Below are 11,259 nucleotides of genomic sequence, written 5' to 3'. Positions count from 1 at the left end.
TCGGAACAATACGGTATTTAGCAAAACACTCACTATATATATATATATATATATATATATATATATATATATATATATATATATATACACACACACAAGGTAAAATATGATAGAGAGGCAGAAGCAGATAGTGGCAGTAAAGTCAGCTATTTTAATAAGTTGAAGAAACAATATATGATTAGGCTATATAAATATATAAACAATATATGAACACATTATATATCTACAGTATATAAGACAACAATATACGTATGTTATATATATATATATATATATATATATATATATATATATATATATATATATATATAAATCCCCGCCCCAAACCATATTTACACATGTACAAAGTTGCTTACATAGGTGACCAGTACATTACACACAATGGACAAACGTAAACACTGACAACAACACAAAATATTTACATGTGAGGGTAGGAAGTATACAGTGTGTGTGTGTGTGTGTGTGTGTATAATAAAGTGGTATAATACTGTAATAATATCGTAATTATATCCAATAGTATGATGTAATAATAAAACATAAATACAGATATACATATATATTTTAAAGAGAGATAAATATATAAACAATGTAGCATAACAATGTAGGGGAAAGAATAAAAGTTGCTAATTAAAGTTTGACATGAAACCCCTAAAACCCTTGAAAGAGACCTGTTCTGCAGAGTTTCTTTCTCGTGCTCCCTCTCTGCAGGTCAAGAGAGGTGAGTTTTGCAATGTGGTGCCACCGTATCTTGAGAAACACAGACACAACCAAAGACAACAAGTTGTAGTGGTGGTTGTCGATGCCAAACGGTGTCTCCTCAGTGTGTCTCCCCAAGCAGAGAAACCTCCTCCTCCGTGCCAGTCTCCTCTCGGACGATGTGGGTGACTGTAGACAGCTTTGGAGTTTGCTTTGTTGCAGCTTGGCGAACCACCCTCTCTGCAGCTCTCAGCACCTTATTATAATAATAATAATAATAATAATAATAATAATAATAATAATAATAATACATTATATTTATAGAGCGCTTTACACAGCGCTCAAAGACATTTTACAGAACAGAGAAAGTAAGAACAAAGAACAAAGCAACTTTAATACACAAAGATTAAAGTATGTGTTAAAACAAGATAATGAAACCCAACCTTCCCTGTGCCTTGTGATGGGTCACTAGGCCGCCGCCCGCCGTTGTGTTGCAGGGCCACAAGGTGGCGGGTGGGCAGCTCTCGTCACGTGATGATGGCACAGCAGCATCTCTGACGAGGCTCGCACGGCACACGTCACAGGACAGCTTCCGCTCTAGAACTGTTTTAAATAACTGCGTATCGCGCCAGTGTTTGGGGGGAAGGGAGAGGTCTTATAAACACACACACTGACTTCATTGCGTCACGTCCTGTTTGGTTTCCTTGGAAAAAAGCTCTGTGCTAATTTGGCGGCGTGTTACTTTGGGCGCGGTTCTCCCCTATCTTCCTGTTGTTAGGATGGACGACATGTGAATAATACAGTCTGTGCTGCGCCACCTGTGTAACATTCGCTGGTCAATATAATACCAGTAACGTTAATATTGTTTTATCTGTACAATAGCATTCTTTTGTCAGCTGTAAAGTCAGTGTTATGGAATATGACTTATAAAGTCTCAGTTCATAGCCGGGTGAACACCGGCACTGAGCATAGCCTAGCTAGCTGGCTACGATTTCGCAGTTGGACATAAATACAGTACAGTAATATTATATTCACAAAATACAACCAATAGTGATGTTCAATCTTACTTGTGAAAAGTAATCCCCCGAGCCCTGTTTTCCACGGTCCGTCGATTGGAGCAGGAATATTGTTGAACATAATGTGCAGTCTCACATATACAGCCAGTCAGCCACTGTATTATTTACTGCGCTATAAGCAGCTATTTTGGTCCTTGCGGGTATCCATATGTGTGTGTGTATGACTTCTGCGCATGTGCAATAAAGTTCTCTTCCTGCCCCACCAAGCACGACTGGACGTCTAATGTTTGCTCCTGCAGTCTAACTCTACAAAAGTATATTAACATACCAAACAAGTATGTAGCTAGACATCCGTGACATAAATATGAACAATGCAACAGGTTATGGGCCCAGTGCCATGTCTAGTCAGCGATTTAATAGACTTTTGTTCGACGGCGACGAGAGAGGATACGAGTTATGGGAAACTCGCTTCCTAGCCCACATGGAGGACTCAGCGAGACTCTACTGAACGTGCCAGTTATCGCTGCGGGCGAAAATGCTGTCCAGTTGAGAGAAGCAGACGTCAAGAAAAACAGAGAAGCGTACGCGGAGCTGGTGCAAGTTTTAGACAACAAGAGCTTGTCACTAATTATGCGGGATGCAGCAGCCGACGGTAGGGCGGCATTGAAGATACTTCGGCAACATTACGCGGGCAAAGGGAAACCGCGCGTGGTGAGTTTATATTGTGAACTCTCAGCTCTTCGCATGGAAAGCAACGAGACCGTCACGGAGTATATTGTTCGTGCAGAGACAATATTCTCGTCGTTGAAAGGAGCCGACGAGAACATAAGTGACGGGTTGCAAGTGGGAATGGTAGTGAAAGGACTGCCGGACTCTTTCAAACCGTTCGTGGTTCATATTACTCAGAGTAGTGACAGCCTGACATTCAGTGAATTTAAGGCAAAACTAAGGAGCTTTGAAGACACAGAAAGGTACAATCCGAGTAATGATGATGACGGGGACAGTGTGATAAGAGCTGTCACAGCAGCCACCACCTCTCGTGGAAGAGGTAGAGAGAGAAAGAGCATGGCCGAAATTGAGTGCTTCAGATGCCACAAAAAAGGGCATATGTCTCGAACATGTACGAGCATGCCTGAACCAAGACGAGCGGAACGCAGGAGAGACGCGCGAGGCCGGGGGAAGCAGCGAGACGCCATCGCGGGAGTGACCGGAGCTGAGCAGGGTGCAGCGGGGGACCAGGACGGACGCTGGGGAGCGCACCGAGAGACAGACGGCACCCACCGAGAAATAGAGGCGGACGCCGATGACCGGGAAGGCAGGTCGTATTGCTTCAAGATGAAAGAGGACACCAGGCCGGTGAGGCGGACTGTCAACAACAGAGGTTTGATGGTCGACTGTGGCGCGACGTCACACATGATACATGACTTTACAAAGTCCAAAACAGTCGATAAAGGCTTTAAGCCCAAGAGTCACGTGATTGAACTTGCAGACGGGACAAAGGCTACCGGAGTTGCCAAGGCCAGAGGAGAAGCTGAAGTCACCTTAATTGACAGCGAAGGAAGAAAGGTGACAGCACGACTGAAGAGGGCCCTGTATATCCCGACGTTTCCTCAGGACATTTTTTCCGTTAAAGCAGCCTCAAGTAACGGAGCAGAAATCCACTTCAAGGAAGGTGAAAATTGGATGGGGTATAAAAACGAGGGTACCAAGTTTAACATTGAAGTATTTGGGAAACTGTATTATTTGTCTACAGCTAATAATACTGATGATAATGTTGACGGATACAAAGGATGTCATGATATGGAAACGTGGCACAGAATCCTTGGTCATTGTAACTTAGATGATGTTTCAAGACTAGAAGGTGTAGTTGAAGGAATGATGATTAAGGGGAAAAATGACAAATCTAACTTCAACTGTGAAACATGTACACAAGGAAAATTTGTGGAGTCTAGAAATAGACAGGCTGATAGCAAAGCTAAAGGAATACTTGAACTAGTCCATACAGATCTGTGCGGCCCGATCGAGCCTACTGATAAAGATGGGTATAAATACACCATAGCTTTCACAGATGACTATAGCAGTATGACATGGACATATTTCATGAGGTCAAAGAGTGATACAGCTAAGGCTACCGAAAAATTCTTAGCTGACACTGCCTCCTTTGGGCAGGTGAAAACCATTAGGTCTGACAATGGTACCGAGTTCACTGGAGGATGTTTCCAAGATCTGCTGAGAGAAAATAAAATTAGTCACCAAACTAGTGCCCCCTACTCGCCGCATCAGAACGGCACGGCAGAACGAAACTGGAGAACATTATTTGACATGGCACGATGTATGCTGCTAGAAAGTAAGATGCCAAAACAGCTATGGAGGTTTGCGGTGCGGACAGCTGCACAGATACGCAACAGGTGCTATTGTAAGCGATTAAAGCAAACCCCATACAGTGCTTTCACAGGGAAAACACCAGATATTTCCCATATGATGGTTTTTGGCACTGAGTGCTATGCCTATAGACAAGACAAAAAGAAACTGGATCCAAGGTGCGAGAAGGGCATTTTCATAGGATATGATAAATACAGCCCTGCATACAATGTATATTATCCAAAAACAGGAAAAGTGTCAAAGCATAGATTAGTTAAGTTCATACAGAACAGCAACAGAGACTGCCAGTGTAACGGGGGCAGTCCTATGCTGTTCTATGCTGGTCAGCCTGCTGCATGCCCGTCACTCTCATCATTAGCTCTGCGTTGTGTTCTAGTTGGGTGGGGCCCCAGGTGTTGTTGGGGGGGCCCTCATTCTCTCATCATCATCATCATCATCATGATCAAGGAAGGAGCGGGGACACACAGGACTCTATTTGGCCCACCTTGCCATTTATTTTGGTTCCAAACCCTTCGACAAACGTCCAGTCCTCCAGCGGGAGCGGTGTTTCTTACGGACGTGGGGGTCGAAGCTCAACCACTGCCCGGACTTCACTCGTGTGCGTTAGAAGTAGAAACCGTCCACGGGACTCCGATGTAAGAAAGGATAAACAAGTATTTTATGCCACAGCTTGCAGTATCTTCTTACAGGGATACTCAAGGTTACGTTCTCCTCAACCAGCAAAACTGTCCCACGGTAAGAAACACGTGTGGCTCGGCTCGATTGCTGCTTGAGACTCCTCCCACAAAACAAAAATGGCCTCTCCCGCGTTCCCTCTTCCGTGTACCCACAAGACCTCTCTCTTAAAGCGACAGTACACGTATATGACGGTCGTTGTAAAACATACATAAAAGTAAATAATGACATAAAATAAAATGTAGTAAACACAAATAACAGCACACAGACAGGATTTGGTGATATTTCATACTCAAACAAAATAAAATAAAAACATTAATTTTAACCTGGTTACACCAGACACAAACAGGTCCACACAACGGTGGAGACAGCTATGAGGATATAGACTCATACGAGCCTGATGTAGTACCAGTTAGGACTGATGAGCAGCCCCAGATTACAGGTACAGGAGGTGAAAGTGGTACACTTTCTAATAACCATGGGGATAGTGAGGGCAGAAACCGCTACCCAACTAGAGAGAGGAAGACCCCAAAATATCTTGAAGAATACCAGTGTAAAGCAGAATGTACTGACGAGCAAGATGTGGATTATTTTTATAGAGCTGTATTTGGGGTACCAAACACATTTAAGGAAGACCTGTTTTTCTTTTCATGTAAGTCTGTAAAGGTGAGCCTGAGTGAGGGTGTTGAACATAATGTGCAGTCTCACATATACAGCCAGTCAGCCACTGTATTATTTACTGCGCTATAAGCAGCTATTTTGGTCCTTGCGGGTATCCGTGTGTGTGTATGACTTCTGCGCATGTGCAATAAAGTTCTCTTCCTGCCCCACCAAGTACGACTGGACGTCTAAATGTTTGCTCCTGCAGTCTAACTCTACAAAAGTATATTAACATACTAAACAAGTATGTAGCTAGACATCCGTGACATAAATATGAACAATGCAACAGGGACCAGTCGCGTGAAGCCAATCTGACGCCAGAGAAGCTTGTCGCGCGAGTGGACCCGTATCTTTCCACTGGGAACCCCGTGGTTTTACCAAGGAGACGTGCGAGACCTCGTTATCAACCGAAAACAGCGCAGTCTGGTCGGTGTCTAATGCGCACGTGAGGAAACCCCATTCTGATGCCCAGTAGAAATGTCGTAACTCATCCCCTGCTCTAGTGTTCCCTGGCTGCGCCAGCGCTGTTCGTAGTTCGAGTCGGATGTGAGGGTGACATGAGCGGTGCAGTGTAGGTTGTCCGCTGTCATGTAGGTCGATGCGCCCCCTGTTGTGGTGTGTGAGCAAGGGAGCAGAGCCACCGTGTGTATTGGGAGGCGGTAGGAGCCCACATGTAGACCCGTAGAGGGAGGGCGGGGTTATGTGTATGTGTAACCCACATGATTACATTTACCCTGTGACGTATGTAAGTTCCACGAGTAGCCTCTAGGAGGCACACGAGCTACAGAGTTTAAACCATACGAACAACCGTCAACAATAGAGAAGAGAAATACGGATATTTAGAAATACGGACAACTTTGACTATGGATACTTGAATTATTGATATTTGAACTACGGATATTTGAGCTACAGGACATTTGAACTACGACAAAAAAGATCCCTCCCACGAAGCTTCCTTGGTGAGCCGCTAGCCAAAGCTAAAAAGTAAACAGCTTTCTGTGTTCCATGTAATCATAGCCATTTACGTAGGATATCTTGATTTTATCCAAAGACAGATGATCTCCTGTTGAAGGAAGAAGGAAGACTCCTTTCTCTTGTGTTTTGTACGCTGCTGGAATCCTGGTGAGATAAGAGTTTAAAATCTTGAAATCTAAAGACTGACAATTTTCCAATGGTTGCTAAGCTAAGCTAACCCAGCTAAAACGTATATCTATGATCCTTAGCAGTTCCCATGTGATTCAGAGCTTTAAAACCAGTCAGGACACCCGGTCCATAGGGTTTATTTGATGTAGGAATGTTAGACATTTTAATATAATAATATGCTTGTTGTTAAAAAAAACTGTAAGCTCCAGTTGCCACTAGCCACCGAGCCGACTCGGGCTACATGGCATCCATGGAACCCATAGCAGCCAGCTAGACGTGAATTCACGTTGATAGTGCCGCAGCCTGGCTGCGATGACATTGTTTTAACTGTTCTTACAGCGATAGGCTGTTGTCATTCAGCCGCATATTAGTTATATGTAGGAAATGATTTAATTCTGAGAATTGACTCTAGATTTGGGTATTTTTATTTTGTTTGTAATTGTTTGATAGAGATTGCAATTAATAAGGAATCTGTACAATTTTGTGCAGACTGGTTTTTTAGTACCCCGAACAACCCCCCTTGCTACACCGTTTGGAACCCTTGGATACCCCCTTTGGATTGCCCCCATCATCGCCCTGGATTTGGATTCATCATCATCGCCTCTACATTAACTTGCCCCTGTGATTGTGGTAGGATCTGGACATTGCACCTTGCACAGATTGGAAGACTGAATCATTCCCCCTTTTCTTTTCTTTATTATTTTCTTTGAGTGCACTCATACTTTATTTTGGATTATTTTCTTTAATTTGCTAGTGTAGAATATGGCTGCATAAGTAATGTATTAGAAGGGTATAAAATAGAATATAGATAGATATAGACAATAAATAGAATATTAGGAAGAACTTTTAAAAAGTATAATAGAGTAATATATATATATATATATATATATATATATATATATATATATATACACTACCGTTCAAAAGTTTGGGGTCACCCAAACAATTTTGTGTTTTCCATGAAAAGTCACACTTATTCACCACCATATGTTGTGAAATGAATAGAAAATAGAGTCAAGACATTGACAAGGACTGAAATAATGATTTGTATTTGAAATAAGATTTTTTTTACATCAAACTTTGCTTTCGTCAAAGAATCCTCCATTTGCAGCAATTACAGCATTGCAGACCTTTGGCATTCTAGCTGTTAATTTGTTGAGGTAATCTGGAGAAATTGCACCCCACGCTTCCAGAAGCAGCTCCCACAAGTTGGATTGGTTGGATGGGCACTTCTTGCGTACCATACGGTCAAGCTGCTCCCACAACAGCCCAATGGGGTTCAGATCTGGTGACTGCGCTGGCCACTCCATTACCGATAGAATACCAGCTGCCTGCTTCTGCTCTAAATAGTTCTTGCACAATTTGGAGGTGTGTTTAGGGTCATTGTCCTGTTGTAGGATGAAATTGGCTCCAATCAAGCGCTGTCCACTGGGTATGGCATGGCGTTGCAAAATGGAGTGATAGCCTTCCTTATTCAGAATCCCTTTTACCCTGTACAAATCTCCCACCTTACCAGCACCAAAGCAACCCCAGACCATCACATTACCTCCACCATGCTTAACAGATGGCGTCAGGCATTCTTCCAGCATCTTTTCATTTGTTCTGCGTCTCACAAACGTTCTTCTTTGTGATCCAAACACCTCAAACTTGGATTCATCTGTCCACAACACTTTTTTCCAGTCTTCCTCTGTCCAATGTCTGTGTTCTTTTGCCCATCTTAATCTTTTTCTTTTATTGGTCAGTCTCAGATATGGCTTTTTCTTTGCCACTCTGCCCTGAAGCCCAGAATCCCGCAGCCGCCTCTTCACTGTAGATGTTGACACTGGTGTTTTGCGGGTACTATTTAATGAAGATGCCAGTTGGGGACCTGTGAGGCGTCTGTTTCTCAAACTAGAGACTCTAATGTACTTATCTTCTTGCTCAGTTGTGCAACGCGGCCTCCCACTTCTTTTTCTACTCTGTTTAGAGCCTGTTTGTGCTGTCCTCTGAAGGGAGTAGTACACACCGTTGTAGGAAATCTTCAATTTCTTTGCAATTTCTCGCATGGAATAGCCTTCATTTCTAAGAACAAGAATAGACTGTCGAGTTTCAGATGAAAGTTCTCTTTCTCTGGCCATTTTGAGCGTTTAATTGACCCCACAAATGTGATGCTCCAGAAACTCAATCTGCTCAATGGAAGGTCAGTTTTGTAGCTTCTGTAACGAGCTAAACTGTTTTCAGATGTGTGAACATGATTGCACAAGGGTTTTCTAATCATCAATTAGCCTTCTGAGCCAATGAGCAAACACATTGTACCATTAGAACACTGGAGTGATAGTTGCTTGAAATGGGCCTCTATACACCTATGTAGATATTGCACCAAAAACCAGACATTTGCAGCTAGAATAGTCATTTACCACATTAGCAATGTATAGAGTGTATTTCTTTAAAGTTAAGACTAGTTTAAAGTTATCTTCATTGAAAAGTACAGTGCTTTTCCTTCAAAAATATGGACATTTCAATGTGACCCCAAACTTTTGAACGGTAGTGTATATATATATATATATATATATATATATATATATATATATATATATATATATATATATATAACACATCTAATTTAGTATTGCTATTGAAATAACTTTACTTTGAACTGTTGAAATAAATTGTTTTTTTATTGTAAACTATACCCACGAGTGTGTGTGTTGTCTTTGGGGTGAGTAGTAGAATCTGGTCTAGAAAAAAACCTACACCAATCTCCACTGAACTTAGACATTAGACTGTAAACTGTCCCTGCGCAAGCATAGGCCCATTCCCCTGTCGTGCAGGTTACATATGCAGAAAACTATTCGCTGCTGGTAACGAAGTGATGTGCAGCCCTGATGGGGTGGAAACAACAGAGATGCCCAGTTGGATCATGCCATCTCTGCCCAGCTAATTAAATGGGCAGTTATCAGAAATCTAAACAGGCAATTTTGTCGATGAGCTGTCGTCCAGGCAAGCGAGGCGCACAGGGACGGATAATGGTTCCGCGACACACGTACCACTCGCAACAGTGGAGAGGACCGTTTGGCCGCTCCGTGGTACCGTGGACGGGCCATCGGCGGTTCTCACCACCGTTCGTGTGGCTCCCGTGTCCAACAAGAAAGGCAGCTCAGCATTTGCAAGACGCAGGGTTATCATTGGCAGTTTTCAGAAAGCTAGCTCATGAGAGACATGCTGTCCAACTGGGGAAGCTAACAGCAAAGCAGAGTCTTCATTGCTAATCAGTGCATGTGGTTGTGTCTGTGCAGTCATACGACCTGATGTGGCAGCAGATGTGTCCAGGACCCCCTCCTCCTCCTCCCGTGTCGCCTGTCAGTCCGAGCCCCGGTATGAGCCTCCCCGTGGGGCCCGCTGGTCGTAAGGTCCGTTGCTCCGTCCCCTTCCACCCTGTGGTCTGCTCTGACCCCATCCTCGGCCTCTGCCACGCCCTTGGTTGCACCCTCGATGGAGTGGACAGTCTTTAGCCCAGTGACCAGGCTGGCCACATGTGAAGCAGCAGTCCTCACCCAGTTGGGGGCTGCTGGGCTGGACGTGTTGCCACGTGTTCTGACGTCGTGAACGGTCCCCGGGTCTGCCCTGTTGCCCAGGTTGGTGGGGTTGAAGCCGCTGCAGCACCATGGAGGAGAGAGAGAGGCACGATGTTTGTCCTGAGCCTGCCTTGCCTTCTGTTCTTCTGCCTTTTTCTGTATCTGATCGTGAGCATGATCAGCATGTCTCAGCAAGTCTTCCAGTCGTCTCTTTCCGTATCCTACGCAGTGTGTTTCTATGGCTTTCCTAACTCCGTCCTGCAGGCCGGCCAGGAAATGGTTGCAGAGGTGAGTTTCCCATGGTCCCCTCACTGGGGACGGGGGAGAGAGAATTGGTGGCGGTTGGGGTGTAGGTGGTGGTCCCAGGATCGGTCTCTTGGCGCCGCGTTGTTGGACGGGTTGCTGGACGCACCTGGAGCCGTCGGAGGGGTTTCCCAGAGACATCGCTGTAAGCTGCGGATATAAGGAAGACAAAGGAGAGAGAGGCTGGCTGCCATGTGAGTATGGTGGAGGGGTGGGTGTCAGAGGTGGATTAGGAGAGGTGTGAGATAGATGGATTAGGAGAGGTGTGAGATAGATGGATTAGGAGAGGTGTGAGAGAGAACGGGTCTTTGTCTGAGTCGTCGTTGCGCGTCATAGTCCTCTGTAGCTTTTTTCTTTCCCTCCTTTCAAACTCTTTCTCCCACATTCCCAAAATTCTTTCTTGCTCTGCCATATACTCTAACCATGTTGTAGGAATCTGTTTCCTTTCCAAGACCTTCGCTTTTCCCTTTTCCATGGACTGTCGGACTTTCATTAGTTTATTCTTGCTCAAAGTTCCTTCAACAGGAAACCCATGACCCTGTATCCAGTCTAAAACATGTTTTACCGAGTCTTCACCATATTTCCTTATCATTATCTGATAGATAGGACCCTCCATATCTATCGGGGCCAGTTTACTGCCCTTGTTTCCCTGTTTCTTCTCTTCTAGGTTCACTTAATCCTACCAGGTGACCACTTCTATTAGTGCGAGACCGAGGGTGAACAGCCGCCTAATTGTCAGTGCACGACCTCATCTGGTTTCAATAGTCCGCGTTTTAAATGATCATTTCCTCCTTTAAAGAATCCTGCTTACCCGTGTGATGAATCTCCCC

This window comes from Lampris incognitus, chromosome 17 (assembly GCF_029633865.1).
Source record: "Lampris incognitus isolate fLamInc1 chromosome 17, fLamInc1.hap2, whole genome shotgun sequence".
NCBI classification, from domain to species: Eukaryota; Metazoa; Chordata; class Actinopteri; order Lampriformes; family Lampridae; genus Lampris; species Lampris incognitus.
Note: the sequence above shows the minus strand (reverse complement) of the source record.